The sequence below is a fragment of the Sminthopsis crassicaudata genome, chromosome 2, assembly GCF_048593235.1.
Source record: "Sminthopsis crassicaudata isolate SCR6 chromosome 2, ASM4859323v1, whole genome shotgun sequence".
Lineage (NCBI taxonomy): Eukaryota > Metazoa > Chordata > Mammalia > Dasyuromorphia > Dasyuridae > Sminthopsis > Sminthopsis crassicaudata.
The window spans coordinates 33,785,827-33,805,343 of NC_133618.1; positions in this window are offsets into that span (position 1 = coordinate 33,785,827).

Genomic DNA, 19,517 nt, shown 5'->3' on the forward strand with positions numbered 1-19,517 from the left:
CAATCACAACCTGGGTGACCTTGGGCAGTAACTTTCGAAATATCGTCACTTAATATTTATGAATGATGCCCTCCACTCAGAGGCTTCTGAGATTCTCTCTAGCTCTCTGGTCCTGTATAAGTTGTCTTCCCGATAAACTATAAGTTCCTTGAGGGCGGGATCTTTTTTTCCCATTTTTTTTATTTTGAATTCCCAATGTCTAACACTATGACTGGCAAATTTGTTGTTGTTCAGTGTGTCCGACTCTTCAAGACCCCATTTGGAGTTTTCCTGGCAGAGATGCTGGAATATTTCCTTCTCCAGTTCATTTTACAGATGAGGAAACTGAGGCAAATAGGGTTAAATGCCTTGTCCAGGGTTACACAGCTAGTAAGTGTCTGAAGCCAGATTTCAATTGCAGAAGGTGAGTAACTCGGCCATCTAACTGCTTGATACATAGTAGGTGCTTAATAAAATTAGAAAGACCAAAAAATTGATGCAAAATATTATAATTTTACTTTGAGATGAAAATGTTCATCCCACTATCTCCATTTTCTTTGCCAGACAGATTTTTTAAAGTCCTGTTGGCTTGGATCTTCCAGATATTCCTAAATTCTGATCCTTCTATTAATTGATATATTGTTCTGTGAAGGAAAAATAATACCTGTAGGACCTACCTACCTCATAAGGTTGGCTGGAGGCTCAAAAGAGATCACCTGTAAAACATTTTATAGACTTTAAAGCAACACAGAAGACTCTGTTTTTATTCATACACAATCACAATGAGATGGAGCCAAGAGGCTCAATTAATTGGCAAGCATTATTATAGAGCAAGGATGTAATAAAAAAGCAAAAACATCGCTCCCCTCAAGAAGCTTACCCTCTCATAGAAGGATACCACATATGCAGAGAAGATAGGACATAGAGATGTACAAGTACTTGCATACATATAAATGATATTCATAAAGCATATGTGTATGTGTGAAGAAGGCAAGAACCTTTAATTTCATTGGTGGGATCACTCCCCCACTAAGACATGGCAAATCAATGGAAAACCTATATGTACACACACGCATATATGCATCACAATAATTAGCTGTTATTTCACACTAGCTTTGGGTGTATTGTGTCCTGTGATCTTCACTACAGCCCCGGAAGGAACTGAGAGTATTATTTTAACACTGCTTTAGAGATAAGGAAAACAGTCCATCTGTCTCTCAGACAACAAGATGCTGAATAGGGAAGGGATTTAATAATAGCTGCTAACATTTACGACTTTAAAGATTGCCAAAAGCTTTACTTAGTTGTCTCATTTGTCCTTACAAGACCAGTAGGGTGGGTAATCCAGATGTTATTATCACTTCCTATATATCCATCCCCAATCTCTTCTTGAGCCTCAATCTATCTCTCTTTAGACATTTCAAGCCAGATATCCTATAAACATCTCAAATTCAACATGGCCAGAGCAGAACTCATTGTCTTTTCTCCAAATCACTCATCTTCCAAACTTCCCATTCTGTTGAAGGCACTGCCATTCTTCCCCAGTCTCTCAGATTGGTACCCCACTTTCTCTCATTCCACAGTTCCAATCAGCTGCTAAACCCTGATGTTTCTACCTCAGCACATTTCTGCTCTTACAATAGTCACCATCTTGGTTCAGGCCCAGATTACCTCCCACCTAGATTATTCCAACTGCCTCAAGTTTTTTTCCCCATTCCTATGCCAAAATGATTTTCTTTCTTTTTCTTTTTCTTTCTTTCTTTTTTTTTTCTGAGGCAATTGGGGTTAAGTGACTTGCCCAGGGTCACCCAGCTAAAAAGTGTTAAGTGTCTGAGGCCAGACTTCAGGGCTGGTGCTCTATCCATTACACCAAATAGCAACCTCCTAAGTAATTTTTTTTTAAAAGCACAGATCTGACCATGGCAGGAATGAATGCCCTCCTTACCTCAGCCTCAGAGAATTCCTTTTTCCTTCAAAATGTGGCCCAAGGCCTTCTGTGTAAAAACTTCCCTAACCCTCCCCATCCTCAACATCTGAAACCCTCCCTTTCCAACTCTCTTATACTTAATTACTTTTTATTTATTATTTTTATCTTTATCCTGCATATATTTCCACCTGTCCTTATTGTCTCTGGTTAGAAAATAAACTCCTTATTAGATGTCCTTGTTTGCCCTTCATTCTCAAAGAGGACCAATGACATCATGAAGGTGATGTCTTGACTTGCAAGTGAGTTGGATTTAAGTGAGACAGAGCTTTGCAAAGTCATCAGCCTTCTTAGGGATTATTCCTTTACTGTATTTGTATCTCCTGCACCTATACAGTGCCCGGCACCCAGAAGATACATAATAAATGACTGTTAATTGATTGATCTGGTCCAGCCTTCAAATTTTACAGATGAGAAATCTGAAGCTTAGGGAACTTTAATACTTCCAAAGGTTAAGTGACCTGAGGCCTAGAGCTAGCTAGTGGTAGAGTCACAATCAGAACACAAGTCTCCAAAAATTTAGTAATTAGTCATGAGCATAGGGAACTTCAGGTATAGCAGAATCCCTCCATCAGTTCTATCTGTGTTGTTTAGGTTTTATTTTTGAATGGGACCTGAGACACCATGGGTGATGTCTAGACTTGTGTGTGAATTGCATTGAAATGAATTCAGCAAGGCTCAGTCTAACTCTCTCTTCCAGAATCACTGAAATCAAGTGGCAAGACAAAATCAAAATGACTGGCAATGACTTGAGATGCAATGAGTAACCGTGGTATCTTCAAAATCTGACCAGATTTAGAGTATGACTCCTATGGGATGCACAAAAGTTAAATGACTTGCCCAGATTCATGAAGTAATAAAGATCAGAGGTGGGGGTGGGGTGGGCAGCTAGGTGGTGCAGTGGATAGAGCACCATCCCTGAAGTCAGGAGGACCTGAGTTCAAATCTGGCCTCAGACACTTAACACTTCCTAGCTGTGTGACTCTGGGCAAGTCACTTAACCCCAATTGCCTCAGCAAAAAAAGGAAAAAAGAAAGAAAGAAAGATCAGAGGTGGGATATGAAACCAGAGATTTTTGACACCAAAACCAGCACTCCATTCACTTACTATTCCATGATAGCAATTTATACTTGTCCTCGTCATCCTCCCACTTGCCCAACCACTCTTTAGGGTTAGGGTTTTGCTGAATCATCATCAATAGCATACCCCCTAACTCTAGGTATGGTGCCCCCTAACTATAGATGTTCCCCAGGGCTTTGGCCAAGACCCTCTTCTCTATCTCCCTTTGGTCTCTTAATGACCTTATCAATGATTATCATGGATTTGTCATCTCCAAGTTGATAACCCCCAGATTGACATAGCCAATTTGCCTCTCCCTCAAACTTTAGTCCACATCACAAATTGCCTATTGCACATTTCAAATTCAATGTCCTGGAGCCATCTCGAGCTCTACATGTCCAAAATAGAACTTATTTGTTCCCCCAAATCCACCCCTCTTCCTCATCTCCAGTTGAAGATACCTCTGATCTTCCAATCTCCCAGGTTTCCACTGTTGGTTGCATCCTTACTTCCTCACTCTCTTCCTCACTACAAGCAAATTGTCATGGGCTGATTCAACCTCCTCAATATCTCTTGATTCCATCCCCCTAATTTCCACTCACTAGATTCCAATCACTTCTCACCTGAGCTACTTCAGGAGCCTTTCAATTGATCATCTTTCCTGGTGTCTCACCTGTCCAATACATCCTCCAGTTAAATAATAACAATTAAACAAACCATGACCTAGGAAAGATCTTAGCTTAAAAAGATCTCCCACTGCATCCAGGGCCATCTCCAGTCTTCTGATCTATTTCTCGCCCCTGGACCCAGATGGTTCTGAAGGAGAAAGTGAGGCTGGTGACTTTGCACAGCTCTCCCTCACTTAAATCTATTTCACTTGCAAGTCAGGACATCAGACTCTTGCTGTCTTTGGTCTTCTTAGAGAACTAAGGATGAACAATAACAAAAAACTAAACCCAGTAAAGAGCCAGTGTTCATCAATTGAGGCTGGAGCCAGAAGTAAAGAAAAAGTTCAGTTCTTCCTTCCCCCTTTGGGGACAATGAGGGAAATTTTATTGTCTTCCCCCCCTCTTTCCCCAGTCCATCTTGACCATGTCAGCTAGCATCAGAGCTATCACCCAGAGCGAGACACCCAGGACTTACCAGAGACAACACCCACCCAGTGATTATTAAATTTTCAGCATGAGTATTTATACTTGGAAATTAGCAAACACTACAAATCAGGGTTTATTTGTTTTTTGGGTTTTTTTTAATTGCCAATTGTATAGACTTCTAAAAGTGATAGACAAAATGTCAGTAATGAAGATTAAGCTTAAAATTGTGTCTGGAATATATTTTGCAGGAGGGGAAGTGTTAAACATTTACCAGCAATCCCCTGGAGATACCCCACCCAGCAGCTGAGAAAGCAGAGACACAGACACTAGATACAGACTCATATAGAGATCAGTCACTCAAGGCTGGATAAAGATTAAGGACGGTGATCTCTGGCAAAAGAAAGGAAGGAAGGAAGGAAGGAAGGAAGGAAGGAAGGAAGGAAGGAAGGAAGGAAGGAAGGAAGGAAGGAAGGAAGGAAGGAAGGAAGGAAGGAAGGAAGGAAGGAAGGAAGGGAGGAGGGAAGGGAGGGAGGGAGGGAGGGAAGGAGGAAGGGAAGGAGGGAAGGAAGGAAGGAAGGAAGGGAGGGAGGGAGGAAGGGAAGGAGGGAGGGAGGGAGAGAGGAAGGAAAGAAGGAAGGAAGGGAGGGAGGGAGGAAGGAAGGAAGGAAGGGAGGGAGGGAGGAAGGAAGGAAGGAAGGAAGGAAGGAAGGAAGGAAGGAAGGAAGGAAGGAAGGAAGGAAGGAAGGAAGGAAGGAAGGAAGGAAGGAAGGAAGGAAGGAAGGAAGGGAGGGAGGGAGGGAGGAAGGAAGGGAGGGAGGGAGGGAGGAAGGGAGGGAGGGAGGGAGGGAGGAAGGAAGGGAGGGAGGGAGGGAGGAAGGAAGGGAGGGAGGGAGGGAGGAAAGAAGGAAGGAAGGAAGGAAGGAAGGAAGGAAGGAAGGAAGGAAGGAAGGAAGGAAGGAAGGAAGGAAGGAAGAAAGGAAGGAAGGAAGGAAGGAAGGAAGGAAGAAAGGAAGGAAGGAAGGAAGGAAGGAAGGAAGGAAGGAAGGAAGGAAGGAAGGAAGGGAGGGAGGGAGGGAGGGAGGGAGGGAGGGAGGGAGGAAGGGAGGAAGGGAGGAAGGAAGGAAGGAAGGAAGGAAGGAAGGAAGGAAGGAAGGAAGGAAGGAAGGAAGGAAGGAAGGAAGGAAGGGAGGGAGGGAGGGGGGTTGGAAGGGAGAGAGGGAGAAAGGGAGGGAGGGAGGGAGGAAAGAATCAAGAGAATCAAGCCAGCTATCACTGGCTATGGAGATGGAGGTTTGAAGATGCCCAAAGCCCAGAAGCACAGTAGAGAGGTTCTGCCCAGGGATAAGCCTTTCCACAGGAAAGAAAGGACTCTTGGAGCCTACAATTCCAGAGCTAGGAGATACTTCACAGTCACATGTGTTCCCTAGAATCTCATCCCTCCTCCACTCAAATTCTCTCCTGGACCTCTTCCTTTAACTTGGTAGCAAATGACCCTGGCAAGCCTCCCTCCTATTTCGTGCCTTGGTTGACAATAATAATCACAGACTTGCGAAACAAAATGGTCTCTGTGGTCGCATCTTTTGAGGAAACTTGTACAGTTTTGCCATGTGAATGGGGCAAACTCTAATGAAGATCCTCTAAGAGACATTTGTCTTTACTGAATCAAATGGCTTTTTATCCAGGTACCAGACAGGGAACACAGTGGGATTTTGTCTTCTTTACACATTGCAGTCTCTGTAAAGACGGGATCTGCTATAGAATAGACTTCCTGAAAGCCTGGCTTTTCCCTTCTTACGCCATCAAATTAACATGGACACTTCAAATATGCCATCTCCCTTCTCAAAAAACACCCTTGTGTCTTTCAGATAAAGTCAAAATCCTTTCATTTAGAACTCTAGGCTCTCTACAATTTGATCCCTGATCTTTCATTTTAGAGAAACAACAAAAATAGAAAATATATCTCTGATTTTCCTTTTGAAAATTCATTTGAGGAGAGGGAAGATACACACATGAAAAAAAAGAAGAAAAAAAACTAGCGATGAATGCAAACTAACATCAGCACAGTGGCAGTGTGATCTGTATGTAAGGGCTGAGGATGGAACAGGAGAATACAAGGAAGTAATATAATGTTCATATCAAAGGATAATGTGATAGAGATATACCACTCTGGTTACACAACATTTAGAACATTATCATCAACTCTGGGTACCATATTTTAGAAGAAATATTGAACAATTGAGAGAGAAGTGTGCTAGTAGATTCATGAGGTTCTGTTTGCTCCATTCCATTTTTCATCAGGTCTACTACTTGAGAGTTAAGAGGCAGTAGATTTAGGGGACAGAAAATTAAGCTTGAACCCAAGAAGACCTGAGATGAAGTTTGGAGTTGCAGTTGGAGACTGATATATAAGGGCTATGTCACTTACCACTTGATGCCACAAACTCTCTAAGCCTATATAACTTCCATAGAAGGTGCCAATCTGAAGTGGTAGAAAGACTTTCCTCATTGGAAATTTCCCTATGCCAATAAAATCCCAGATTTAGTTCCTATCTCTATACCTTCTATTTGGAAAAAGTTTTTCTCACTTTTAAACTAAGCTTTTCTTTTTCTTTTCTTTTTTTCTTCCTTCCTTCCTTCCTTTCTTTCTTTCTTTTTCTTTTCTTTTTTTCTTTTTTTTTTAATTTTTTCTGAGGCAATTAGTGTTAAGTGACTTGCCCAAAGTCACACAGCTAGGAAGTGTTAAGTGTCTGAGATCAAATTTGAACTCAGGTCTTCAGGGCTGGTGCTCTATCCACAGCACTACTCTTTTTGACATTTTTCTTGTGAGCTTTTAATTCCATTTCAGATTGATTTCTTCTTTTTAAAAAAAGTCTCTTGCTTTATTTCTTTCTTTAAGCTACTCTTTTCTCTGAAGTTCTATTTCTACTTATTGTAAAATTAATCTTTTCTTCTAGATTTACATCTTGGGCTCCTACTAACCTACCTGCTGTGTTTCTTCACTGTATTCGTAATTTTGTTCTGTTGATTCATATCTTTGGTTGTTGCATTAGGACTTTGTGCCAGGGTCAGGCTCTTTCCCCTCCCATCCCCATGAATGGGGGCCACAGGTCCTCTTTGATCCTATTCTTTCAGTGGCCTAGAGGCTATCCCAATTGCATTTCTAAATGAGGTAGCCAAGACAAGACCCTGCCCTTTATCATAATCTCTGGCCCTAGACTAGGTCTAGAACTAAAAAGAATTTTGACTTGGTCCAATAGAGGTGCTGGATATGGTTCTATTTCCATCTTCTTCTTAAACAATCCTCATTTTGGTTTCAAGTCCATATCATACTATGGTCCTGGAAAGTCCCTGATATTTAGGCTGATGGCATGCAGTAGCCCTATCTCCTGCTGTGGCTCTGAGAGAAAGGACAGTTTCAAATCTCTAGAAGGATCCTGGATTCTGTCTTCCTTTACAGTAACCAGCTGAGAATTAGCTTTGTGCCCAGCTGCTGTTCTGACATAGATCCCTCAATTGCAAGTCCAGTTTGCCAGAACTAGCATTGACTTCTGTGTTCTCTACTCCTGCAAATTTCTAAGTGTATATGTGTATGTGTGTGTGTGTTCTTTCATGCACACATGCATGTACACACACATGCTCGTGCAACCCGCATAGAAGAGTATTTTGTTCCCCTTTTATAGCTTTGCTGGGCTCCTATAAGAGCTTCCATGACACCATTTTAACCAGAATATGTATAACTCATGGGTACACATCTTCCAACCCATAGGTCTCCATGGCAAGATGTCCCTGGGTAGGGTTGCATAAATAATGCCAGTTCTTCATTTTAGAAATACACTTTTCATCCTGCTAAAAAAAAAAAAAAAGGCCTTCCATGCCTCTGGCTTGGAACACAAATGAGGATAATATATGGCAAAATATTTTCAGCATGTATTGAAATAAGTATGTTATTATTATTATTATTATGGATTATATGATTATGTTTTCTTAATGAGAAAGAACAATTAATTTGGAATCAGCGGACATGGGTTCAAATCCTAACTCCACTCTTTATGTAATAGTAAATCTTGTTTGACCTTGAGCTCTATGTCTCAGCTTCTCCTCACGTAAAGCAAGATAATCTCTAATATCCCTTGTAGTTCCAAATTTCTAATCCTATGATCAATGGACCCTCCTCACAACTCTGGTTTGAATCTAACTTAGTCAATTAATTATTGGTCAATTATTGGTCAATAAGGGCAATTATTTTCTGGTTATATTATTGTAATCTCCTTGAAAATATTTTATTTAAAAGGATTGTCTCAATATTAATTCATGAAATTGATCTGTTGCTTTCTTTCTCTGCTCTGTCTCTTCCTGTTTTGGGTACTAGGACCATATTTGTCTCTTTCTTCTCTGAATTTGCCCAAGACATCAATCATATTTGGAATGCCTCCTCAATTCTGCATCTCAGAATCTTCATTTTCCTCACTTCAGGAGCCATCTCCTACACAAAAACCTGCTTCCTCTTAGTTGTCTGAGTCCTTTCCCTCCAGTTTATCTCAAAGATACTCAAATGTGTACATGTGTACTCTCCAGGAGAATAATATAATTTTGTGATATAAGCAGAATGAAGAAAACAACATATATGATGACTACCCAAATGCAAATGGAACGAATAATAACAACCAAAACAACACTGAATGCCATGTAACGAGCATGTCCAAGCTTGGTCCCAAAAAGAGGTGAAAAAGGGACTTTCCTCACTTCTCTAGAATCAATAGGGAAAACAGTATATGTTGTTAGTAGCTGGTTTATTGGCTGGCTTTGCTGAACTACTCTTCTTCCTCTTTTTTATTCTTTGTTACAAGATATAAAAACAAAATATATCAATAATTATAGTCATACCTAACATTTATATAGAGTCTCCTGCATGTCAACCCTATGCTAAGATGTTTTGATCCTCACAATAAACCTGAGAGGTAGGTTCTATTATCATTCCCATTTAGGGGCATCCCAGGAGGACTAATACCTCTGGCATGAAGGTTGCAGAGCCCTTTTCAAGGCTGGTATTCCACTTTTGGTGTCCACCTGATTCTCCCAACTCTTACCTGTGCTTTTAAGAACTATAGTATGTGCAACGGACACATTCTGGGAAACCACTTCGTTATATGGGAAAGTAGGTTGAGGCCACAAACTTGTCAGTGAGTTAAGGAAATGTATACTCCAAACACGTGAAGATTTCTTGGTGGACTGGGTGGGTGAAAAAAACGGGCAACTGAAATAGACTCTGTGGAGAGCTTAAAACTCGGTCAGACATAGAAGACTCAAAGGTCATCCATTGCAGACTTTTGTCTCTTCAATAACTTTGGAAGAGAGAATGAGGCTAATAACTTTGTTCAACTCTGCCCCACTTAAATCCAGTTCACCCATTAATCAAACCATCAAATTTCATGTCATTGTTCTTCTTCAAAAATGAGGGACAAATAAAAATAAAAATAAATTTTAAATGAAAAGCAAATAACAATCCCCATTTTTAGGGAGTTAGGTGACTTGTCAAGGTTATAATAAAAATTAATAAAAAAGAAAAGCAGAATGTAATCTCCCTAAAGGCATATCACAAGGAGACATTAGGGTAAGGCTTAGTAGAAGAAAATAGTAATAGTGTATCATAACAACAATAAGATTGTAGGTACTGGCCCTATGATTTCATTGGCAAAGGGGACTTATATTTGAAGAAATCCCATCCTCCAAAGCAGATCATGATAACTGGTAATAATAATAATGATATTTAGTTATCTTTTTATATTTATATAATTTATTTATATTTATTTAAATATTTATATGTATATATATATATATATAGTTATATAATATTTATATAATGCCTACTATGTGCCAGGCATTCTGCTAAGTGCTTCACAAGTATTATTTTGTTTGAGAATCATAACTGGGGGAAGTAGGTATTGTTATTACTTCCATTGTACATATGTGGAAACTGAGGCAGCAGTTAAGTGACTTGTTTAGTATCATATAAAAAGAGAATGTCTGAGATTAAATTTGAACTTTTCTTCCTGACTCTAGAACCGGTGAACAGTCTATCCATTGTACCTCTTAGCTGCTAAAGGTCAGTGCTTTCTTTGAAATGTATGTCTTACAAAGAGAAGATCTAATTCAGTTCCAATTGATCAATGATGGACAGAATCAGCTACACCCAGAGAAGGAACACTGGGAAATGAGTGTAAACTGTTTGCACTTTTGTTTTTCTTCCCAGGTTATTTTTACCTTCTGAATCCAATTCTTCCTGTGCAACAAGAGATCTGTTCTGTTCTGCACACATATATTGTATCTAGGATATACTATAACATATTTAACATGTATAAGACTGGCTTCCAACTAGGGGAGGAGGTGGAGGGAGGGAAGGGAAAAGTCGGAACAGAAGCCAGTGCAAGGAATAATGCTGTAAAAAATTACCTATGCATATGTTCTATCAATAATTTAATTTAAATTGTTTATTCTGTTTAACAAATATAAAAATAAGTACTCCATATGCAAAGTAAGAAATAAAAAGAGGATTGTATACAAAACAATGAATCTCTATTTTTAAAAATACACATAATAAATTCTGACATACCATCCTACCCTTTTGTGTTTCCTTTAGAACTTTCTTGAGTTAAGAAAAAAATATATATATATATAAGGTTCAATATATACAATCATATTAATCACATTTCCACATTAGTCGTGTTGTGGAGGGGAAAAAAACCCCAACTCAGAACAAAAGGGAAAAACCACGAGAAAGAAGAAACAACAAAAAAGTGAAAATAGTCTGCTTCAATCTGCATTCAGATTCCACAGTTCTTTCTCTGGAAGTGAAAGAGCATTTTCCATCACAAATCTTTTGGAACGGGAAGAAGGTTTTTTTCAAGGACTTGCAAAGACTATGTTTCTTTCTCTTCCAGGGACAAGTAACAATTGTATATACACAAGGTATATACTGATCTCCCTTCAAGTGGAGAAAGGGAATGAAGTGAGTAGAGCACCCGCTCTGGAATCAGGAAGACTTGAATTCAAATCCAACATCAAATACATAACATTCATTAGCTGTGAGACCTCAAGCAAGTCACCTAATCCCAATTGTGTCACCCAAAAAAAAAAAAAAAAAAAAAAAAAAAAAAAAAAAAAAAGAAGGAAAAAGTGGAAGGACTAGGGCATTACATCCCTACTTTCTGGATTGTTGGGAAGAATGAAGTTTTCCTAAAAAGAATAGTAGAAAAGTTTCAGAGAGAAAACAAAGGAAAAAGAAAATCTATAGAAGGAAATCCTAACTTGTGGCAAAAAGTTGGAAAACCGAGGTACGGAGAAGGAAAAGAAAAAGAATTCTTGGAGGTGTAAGGCAAGTTGCTCTTCCAAATGGGTTAGTGCTTGACCGGCTCAGGAAGACTCTAGTAACCATCCCCAAGAATCTCTTGTTCTTTGGAGTATGGGGAAGAGATCCTGACTTAGTCAGGTCTCCTCTGCTCCCACCAGCCAAGACAGGGGTCATAAATCTAAATCTCATTGGGATTACTTCCTTTGGAAAATATTAGCTCTGTTGCAATGGAAAGAGCTTTGGACATGGAGTCTGGACACCTGCATTCGAATCCTACTTTTGTCACTTGTGGGACCTTGGTCAAATTCATTTAACCTCTGAGTTTCAATTTCTTCACAATAAAATGTGAGAATTGTACTAGACCTTTAAAGCAGGGTGTCTTAAACTTTTTCCATTAGCAATCCCTTTTCTCCAGGAAATTTTTATACAACCCTGGGTACATAGGTATCTAAAATAGATACATAAATCAAATATTTACTGATAACAAGTCACAATTTTGTGACACCCCCCCCCACATTCAATTACACAATCCTAAATGGGATCATGACCCACAGTTTAAGAAGCTTTGCTCTAGACTGCCCTACAATTCTCAGTCTATCATCCAATGACCTTTAATTTCCCAATCTCCCATTCCCTATCTTCTTTAATCCTGACCATCTAAAACAATTCACTGACCAGACAAAGCAATTTATCTGTTGAAGAGAGGTCATGGATCTTAAGCTTGAGTCCCCTGCCTGCTTTGGAATCTGTAAGCTGGCCATCTGACTTTTCCCAGAATCCATTAACCCACTTTTATTGCTGTGGCTATTCAATCATGTCTGACTCTTTTTGACCCTGTTTGGGGTTTTCTTGGCAGAGGTTTGCCATTTCCTTAATCCATACACTAATAGTCTAATATTCACCAGCCCCTTTCTACTAAGATCAGTAGGCAACAACTCATTGCCTAATCCAGATCCATCAGTATATTGCCAACTCCATTGACCACTGATTGCTTTATTCTTAGTGGGGTCTACTCAGGAATTAGAACTGCTGACTAGGCCCAGACATTAGCTCTCAACCTTTCTAGAGTCTTGACCCTGGGAGCTCAGAATAATAGAGTTTTATAATCCTCTGAGATAATGGACACCACAAATTCTGCAAACCTTAAATGGAGGTTGTTATTGTTATAGCTTTATTCATCACCCTCGGGGAGAATGGGCTGGTGGGACTTTCAAAACCTTGCCACCAAGTCCAAAAGCTTTGTTCTGTCCATGAGACTGCCTCTTGCTTTTCTACATAGGCATAACAAACTAGAAACACATACTACTACATAATCAGTTCTGCTTTAACAGGTTTTATGACTGCCTTAAAAATCACTGCTCTAGGCAAACCCAAGCTATAAAAACTACAGGGTTTATAGAGAAAATAGAATTAGGGTGCAACACTCAGAAATTTCATCAGTGTTATATAAAAAAAGATCATTGTTGAAGAGAGTCTGTGGAGAGAGAGTGTGGATCACAACATAGCCTTTTCACTTTTTTTTTTTTTTTTTTTGGTTGTTTGCTTGCATTTGTTTTCTTGATCATTTTTTTTTTTTAACTTTTTGATCTGATTTTTCTCATGCAGCATACCAATTGTGGAAATATGTATAGAAGAATTACACATGTTTAACACATATTGAATTACTTGTAATCTAGGAGAGGGGGTGGGGAGGCAGGGAAGGAAAAAAAAATTTAGAATAAGGTTGTACAAGAGTGAATTTTGAAAACTATCTATGCATAGGCTTTGAAAATAAAAAGCTTCCCCCCCCCCCCAGGCTGGGGTTAAGTGACTAGGTGACTAGCCCAGGGTCACACAGCTAGGAAGTGTTAAGTGTCTGAGATCAGATTTGAACTCCCGTCCTCCTGAATTCAAGGCTGGTGCACTTCGCCACCTAGTTGCCCTGAAAATAAAAAACTTTGCAGAAAAAATAAAAAGAAAATAAAAAAGAGGAAAAAGAAAAAGATCATTGTTGTTCAGTCATGGCTGACTCTTCATGATCCCGTTTGGAGTTTTCTTGGCAAAGATACGGAAGTGGTTTGCCATTTTCTTCCCCACCTCATTTTACAGATGAGGTAACTGAGATGAACAGAGTTAAGTGATTTAGTTGCCCAGCGCTAGACAGCTAATAAGTGGCTAAGGCTGGATTTAAATTCAGATCTTCCTGACTTCAAATCCAGCATTCTATCTATTATGTCCCTTAGTTGTACATAAATAAAGAAACAAACAAATAGATAAATAAATAAGATAGGAGCCTAAGAAAAGCAGTAAGAAATACATTAATATTCATGATTGCTAGATTCAGAGCTCAAGGACCTGGGTCAGAATCTTGCTTCTGCTACTTCCTGTCCCTTAATTAGGCAGTAACAAAGCTGGTTCTAGTGCCAAGGATGTGTCGGGCACTGTGATACAAAGAAGAGCAGAAATAAAGACACTAGTGCTCCCCAGGAAGTCACAGTCCAGTAACTCCCTGGCCTTCAGCTCCTTTGTAAAAGGAGGAGGTTGAACTAGATGATCTCCAAGACCCTTCCCTGTTCCACATCCGCAAGGAAGAATGGTATGATGGGAAGAATGGTAGGTGGGACAGAGAAGCCCTCCATGATGGTCTCAGGATGCTCTGCATCCTCACACACGAGGCAGTGCCTGTCAGGGCATCCTTGGCTAGGAGAATGGGAGTTGTGGCCCCCTTAGCCCTGATCCCAGCCCAGGCTTTCAGACACTGACTGAAGCCTTAGAAACTCTGCCAGGAATCATACATTCAGAACGGGAAGCTATGCTCATCTTACAAGCCAGGACACCAAGGTGAAATGATTGGTTCACGATCACACAGGTAACTAGTGAATGAGCTGGAATTTGGACACCAGATCCGTGACTCCACGGCATCATGGTAAATAGAAAGGCCCCCACCCTGAGACCGAGCATGGTCATTTCTGAGGCCCCACGTCTCCTTGAAGTGCTAAGGATTTGAAGAACAGAGCGCAGCAGCCAACAAGAAGGAGCTTCCCCCGACAGGAGCCATCAGGGACTTTGGAACTAACTGAAGCTTCATTGGCTCAGGTTCCCAGAGGGTCCTGAAGATGGGGAGAGGCTGGGAAAATACCTAACCTTAGCTTCTCCTGCCCAAGAAGCCTGAGCCATGGTGGAGAGGCTGAGACTATTTATTAATGGTTTGGAACCCAACAGGGATCAGGGGAACTCTGAGGCTGCATGAGGGAGGCTCTGTCTGGAGAAGAGAAGGCCCAAGAAGGGCCTGAGAGCTTCCTTCAAGTGCTTGAAGCTCTTTGTGGGAGAGGAATGAGACTCCGTCTGCTTGGCTCCATAGAGCAGAACTAAGGAAAGTCGCAAAGAGAGAGTTTTGGTAGAAGGAGAAAGACAGAGACAGAGAGACAGAAAGAGAGGGAGGGAGAGACAGACAGAGACAAAGACTTAGTCACACACACAGAGAAAGAGAGACAGAGAGACAGAGACAGGCAGAGATAGAGAGGGAGGGATAGAGCAGACAGAGAGAGACAGAGAGGAAGGGAGAGACAGACAGAGAGGAAGAGAGGAAAGGAAGGGGGAAGGAGAGAAACAAAGAGACATACAGAGACAGATAGACACACACACACACAGAGACAAAGAGGGAAGGAGGGAGAGATAAAGACAGAGACATAAAGAGAGATGGACAGAGACAGATCCACACACAGAGAAAGAGGGACTGAGACAGAGAGAGAGGGAAGGAGGGAGGAAGAAACAGAGATAGCGACACACAAAACAAGAGAGGGAGAGAGACAGAGAGACAGAAAGAGTAGGAGAAAGAGAGAAGGAGAGAGACAGAAATACAGAGAGAGGGAGGGAGGAAAGGATAGCAAGCTAGCTAGATGGATAGAGAAGTATGTAGAGGGATAGACATGCAAATAGATGGGTAGATAGATATGTAGAAAGATGGATAAATAGATGAATGGATAGACAAATATGTAGATGATGGATAGACAGATATGTAGATAGGTAGATGGATGGATGGATAAATATGTAGTTGGATAGATGGGTAAATAGATGGATGGATAGATAGGTAGGTAGATATGCAGATAGATGAATAGATAGATATGGAGACAGGTATATATAAATAGATGGGTGGGTAGTTAGATGGATAGATAGTTAAATAGATGGATAAGAAGATAGATAATGTAGATAGAAAAATAAATAGATGGTAGATGAATGGATAGATAGATATACAGACAGTCAGACAGATAGAACATTTATTAAATGTTTTTCTACATGCCAGACATTATGCAAAGCACTGGAGATAAAAATACTACAAAAGAAAGAAAGAAAGAAAGAAAGAAAGAAAGAAAGAAAGAAAGAAAGAAAGAAAGAAAGAAAGAAAGAAAGAAAGAAAGAAAGAAAGAAAGAAAGAAAGAAAGAAAGAAAGAAAGAAAGAGAAAGAAAGAAAGAAAGAAAGAAAGAAAGAAAGAAAGAAAGAAAGAAAGAAAGAAAGAAAGAAAGAAAGAAAGAAAGAAAGAAAGAAAGAAAGAAAGAAAGAAAGAAAGAAAGAAAGAAAGAAAGAAAGAAAGAAAGAAAGAAAGAAAGAAAGAAAGAAAGAAAGAAAGAAAGAGCCACTTGTCTTCTAAGGGAGATACATTCTCGGGGGAAGCCAAGCACAAAGGGAGCTGCTGGGGGGAGAGGGAATAGGGGAACTTCTTGGAGAGCAAAAAGGAGGCCAAGAGACCAGAGTGAAGAGGAGAGCTTCCTGGGCCAGGGACACCTGGGCGGAGGCTACCGGACAGAAGAGCTCCAAGGAAAAGGCGGGAGGTGGAGAAGGCAGAAAACTGCAGGGGCAGGGGAGAGGGGAGCAGCCTGCCTACAACTATTAGCAAAAGAAGCAATGGGCTACACTGGAGGCTCTGGGATCGATACCCAAGCGAAGGAGCCTCAGAGAGAAGGTCCTCTCCAGAGAGACTTCTCAGGGAGCCTTGAAGGGGAAGCAGAGGGGCAGAGATGGGACAGAGAGCATTTCCAGGAAGCCTCGGGAAGCAGCACCATTCAGGAGCTGGAGGGTGAGAGCCCCAAGGTCAGGGTCACTGGATCCTGGGCCAGAAGAGGGGAGTTAAGGGGCAAGAAGTCTGAGAAGGCAGGAAAGGGTCGGGTTATGAAGGGTTTTAGAGTCCAAACAGGGTTTTCTATTTAATCTGGGAGGTGATGTGGTTGTCGTTCATTCATTTTCAGTCTTCTCTGACTCTTGGTCACCTGTTTGGGATTTTCTTGGCAAGGATACGGAGTAATTTGCCATTGCCTTCTCCAGCTCATGTTACAGATGAGGACACGAAGTGACTGGCTCAGAGCCTCACAGCTCCAAAGTGTCCGAGGCCAGATTTGAACTCAGGAAAAGGAATCTTTTCTACCACAGGTCTGGCACTCAGATAAGACTATGTAACATCAATCTGTAGTGGATCCACTCAACATAGTTTGAGATCTTTTCCAGCTTCATTCAACTCCACATGAACAGGAGGCAAAGCAGAGTCCAAAATGGGGAACCAGGGGACAACATCCTCCAGGAAAGAGCACGATGTACGTTGGACTGGTTCCCCAAGGGGCCAATATGAGGAAGGGGGGAAGCTTGACCAAAGCAGGTAATAGCCTGAGAGGGCTGCTGGTCACAAGGAGGACAAAGAACTTCAAGGTTAGCTCTTCTAAATCACAGGGAAGGCAGAGTGAGAAGAGATTTTGATCAGATAAAGGAAGTTCTGGGTTCATGAACATGGAAGGTCTGCATGGAGCTGAGGTAGATGAGCAGGCCTTGGGGATGTGAGGAAATGGGGGCTCAGGGCTGTTTGAGGAAGCACCCAGAGGTAGATTAAGGTTCCCTAGAGGGATGGGCGGAGGTGGAGAAGAGGGGAAGCCTGGGAGCCCGGCACTGACCTCCCTGAGGACGGAAGGAGATCTGGAGCCTAGAAGGTGGGAGAGGATTTGGTTCTACGGAGCTCCTGCCAGCTCCGAATTCTGTGATTCTTTGTGGCATAAAAACAAAAGGCATCAATACATGTACTGTAAGTTTTTAAAGTATTTAAACTCTTTTTCCAGAAGTGGAATGAGCTGCCTCTGGAGGCAACAGGACGCAGATTAGAGATCTATCTCCAGTGATCCACTCAGCCCATCCATCCTGGGAGCCTTTCATCCATGTCCTCCCACTAGCTCACCACAAGGGGGCCACACACAACATGCATTTTCTGTTCCTTTCTTGCATTCCTTCCAGCGAATACTCAGTTGGCTGGCTATCAGCTATCCCTTATTCTTGACAAGTGACTGATTCTTTTTTTTTTTTTTTCTCACTGATACATTTCTTTTTTTTTTATTTTTTATTTTATTTATTAAAGCTTTTTAACTTCAAAACATATGCATGGATAATTTTTCAACATTGACCCTTGCAAAATCTTTTGTTCCAATTTTCCCTCCTTTTCGTCCATCCCCTCCCCTTGATGGCAAGTAATCCAATATACATGGTAAAAATATATGTTAAATCCAATTTTATGCTTATTTATACAATTATCTTGCTGCACAAGGAAAATAAGATAAAAAAATGAGAAAGAAAACAAAATGCAAGCAAACAACAAAAAGAGTGAGAATGCTAGGTTGTGAACCACACTCAGCTCCCACAGCTCTCTCTCTGGGTGTAGTTGATTCTCTTCATCATTGAACAATTAGAACTGGTTTGAATCACCCCATTGTTGAAGAGAGCTATGTTTATCAGAATTGATCATCATATAATCTTCTTGCCGTGTACAATGATTCTGGTTCTACACTCAATGATAGATTTCTTTGTTAACTTTCTTTATGGTACTTTCTCCTGTGGAATTCCTTGTTTTTATTCTGTTGCAACTCACACCCACCATGTAACTAACTCCCCATTGTCCTGATACTACATTTAAGTAGCTAAAGAAATATATTATCCGTATATAATTTTAACATGTTTAACATAATATCAGATCACTTGCCATCTAGGGAAAGGGGTGGGGAGAAGGGAGGGGAAAATTTGGAACACAAAGTTTTGCAAGAATCAGTGTTGAAAAATTATCCATGAATGTGTTTTGAAAATAAAAAGCTGTCTACACATGGAGAAAGAACACTAGGAAACGAATATGGACTGCTTGCATTTTTGTTTTTCTTCCCAGATTATTTTTTCCTTTCTAAAACTGATTTTTCTTTTTTTTTATTTTTTTTAATATTTTAATAGTTTTTATTTACCAGATATATACATGGATAATTTTACAACATTGACAATAGCAAAACCTTTTGTTCTAATTTTTCTTCTCCTTCCCCTCCCCAGATGGCAGATTGACCAATACATGTTAAATATGTTAAAGTATAAATTAGATACAATATATGTATGCATGTCCAAACAGTTATTTTGCTGTATAAAAAGAACCGGGCTTTGAAATAGTGTACAATTAGCTTGTGAAGGAAATCCAAAATGCAGGCAGACAAAAATAGGGGGATTGGGAATTCTATGTAGTTAAAACCAATTTTTCTTGTGCAACAAGAGAACTGTATAAATATGTACAAATATATTGTATTAAAGATATACTTTAACATGTTTAATATGTATGAGACTGCCTGCCATCTAGGGGAGTAGGTGTAGGGAAGGGAAAAGTTGGAACAGAAGGTTTTGCAAGGGTCAGTATTGAAAATTGCCCATGCATAGGTTCTGTCAATAAAAAGCTATAATAAAAAAGAAAAGAAAAGAAAAAGGTGTCATAAAAAAATAATAAAATAAAAAAGGAAAAAGGAAAGAAATATGTTATCAATGATCCACAACTACTCTGAAATATATACCGAAAAAAATATTATCTATAAGAAAAGAAATGGTATCTGAATACAGATTGAATCACACTCTCTCTTTAAAACAAAAACCTTCTTGAAGGTTTCAGTTAGGGTGGTAGATCTATATTTTCTTTCATAACATGACTTTTGTGGAAATGTTTTGCATAACTTTCCATGTGGTTTCTTAATCCCCATCTTATGGATAGGGATAAGAGAGAGAATCCAGAACCCAAAAGTT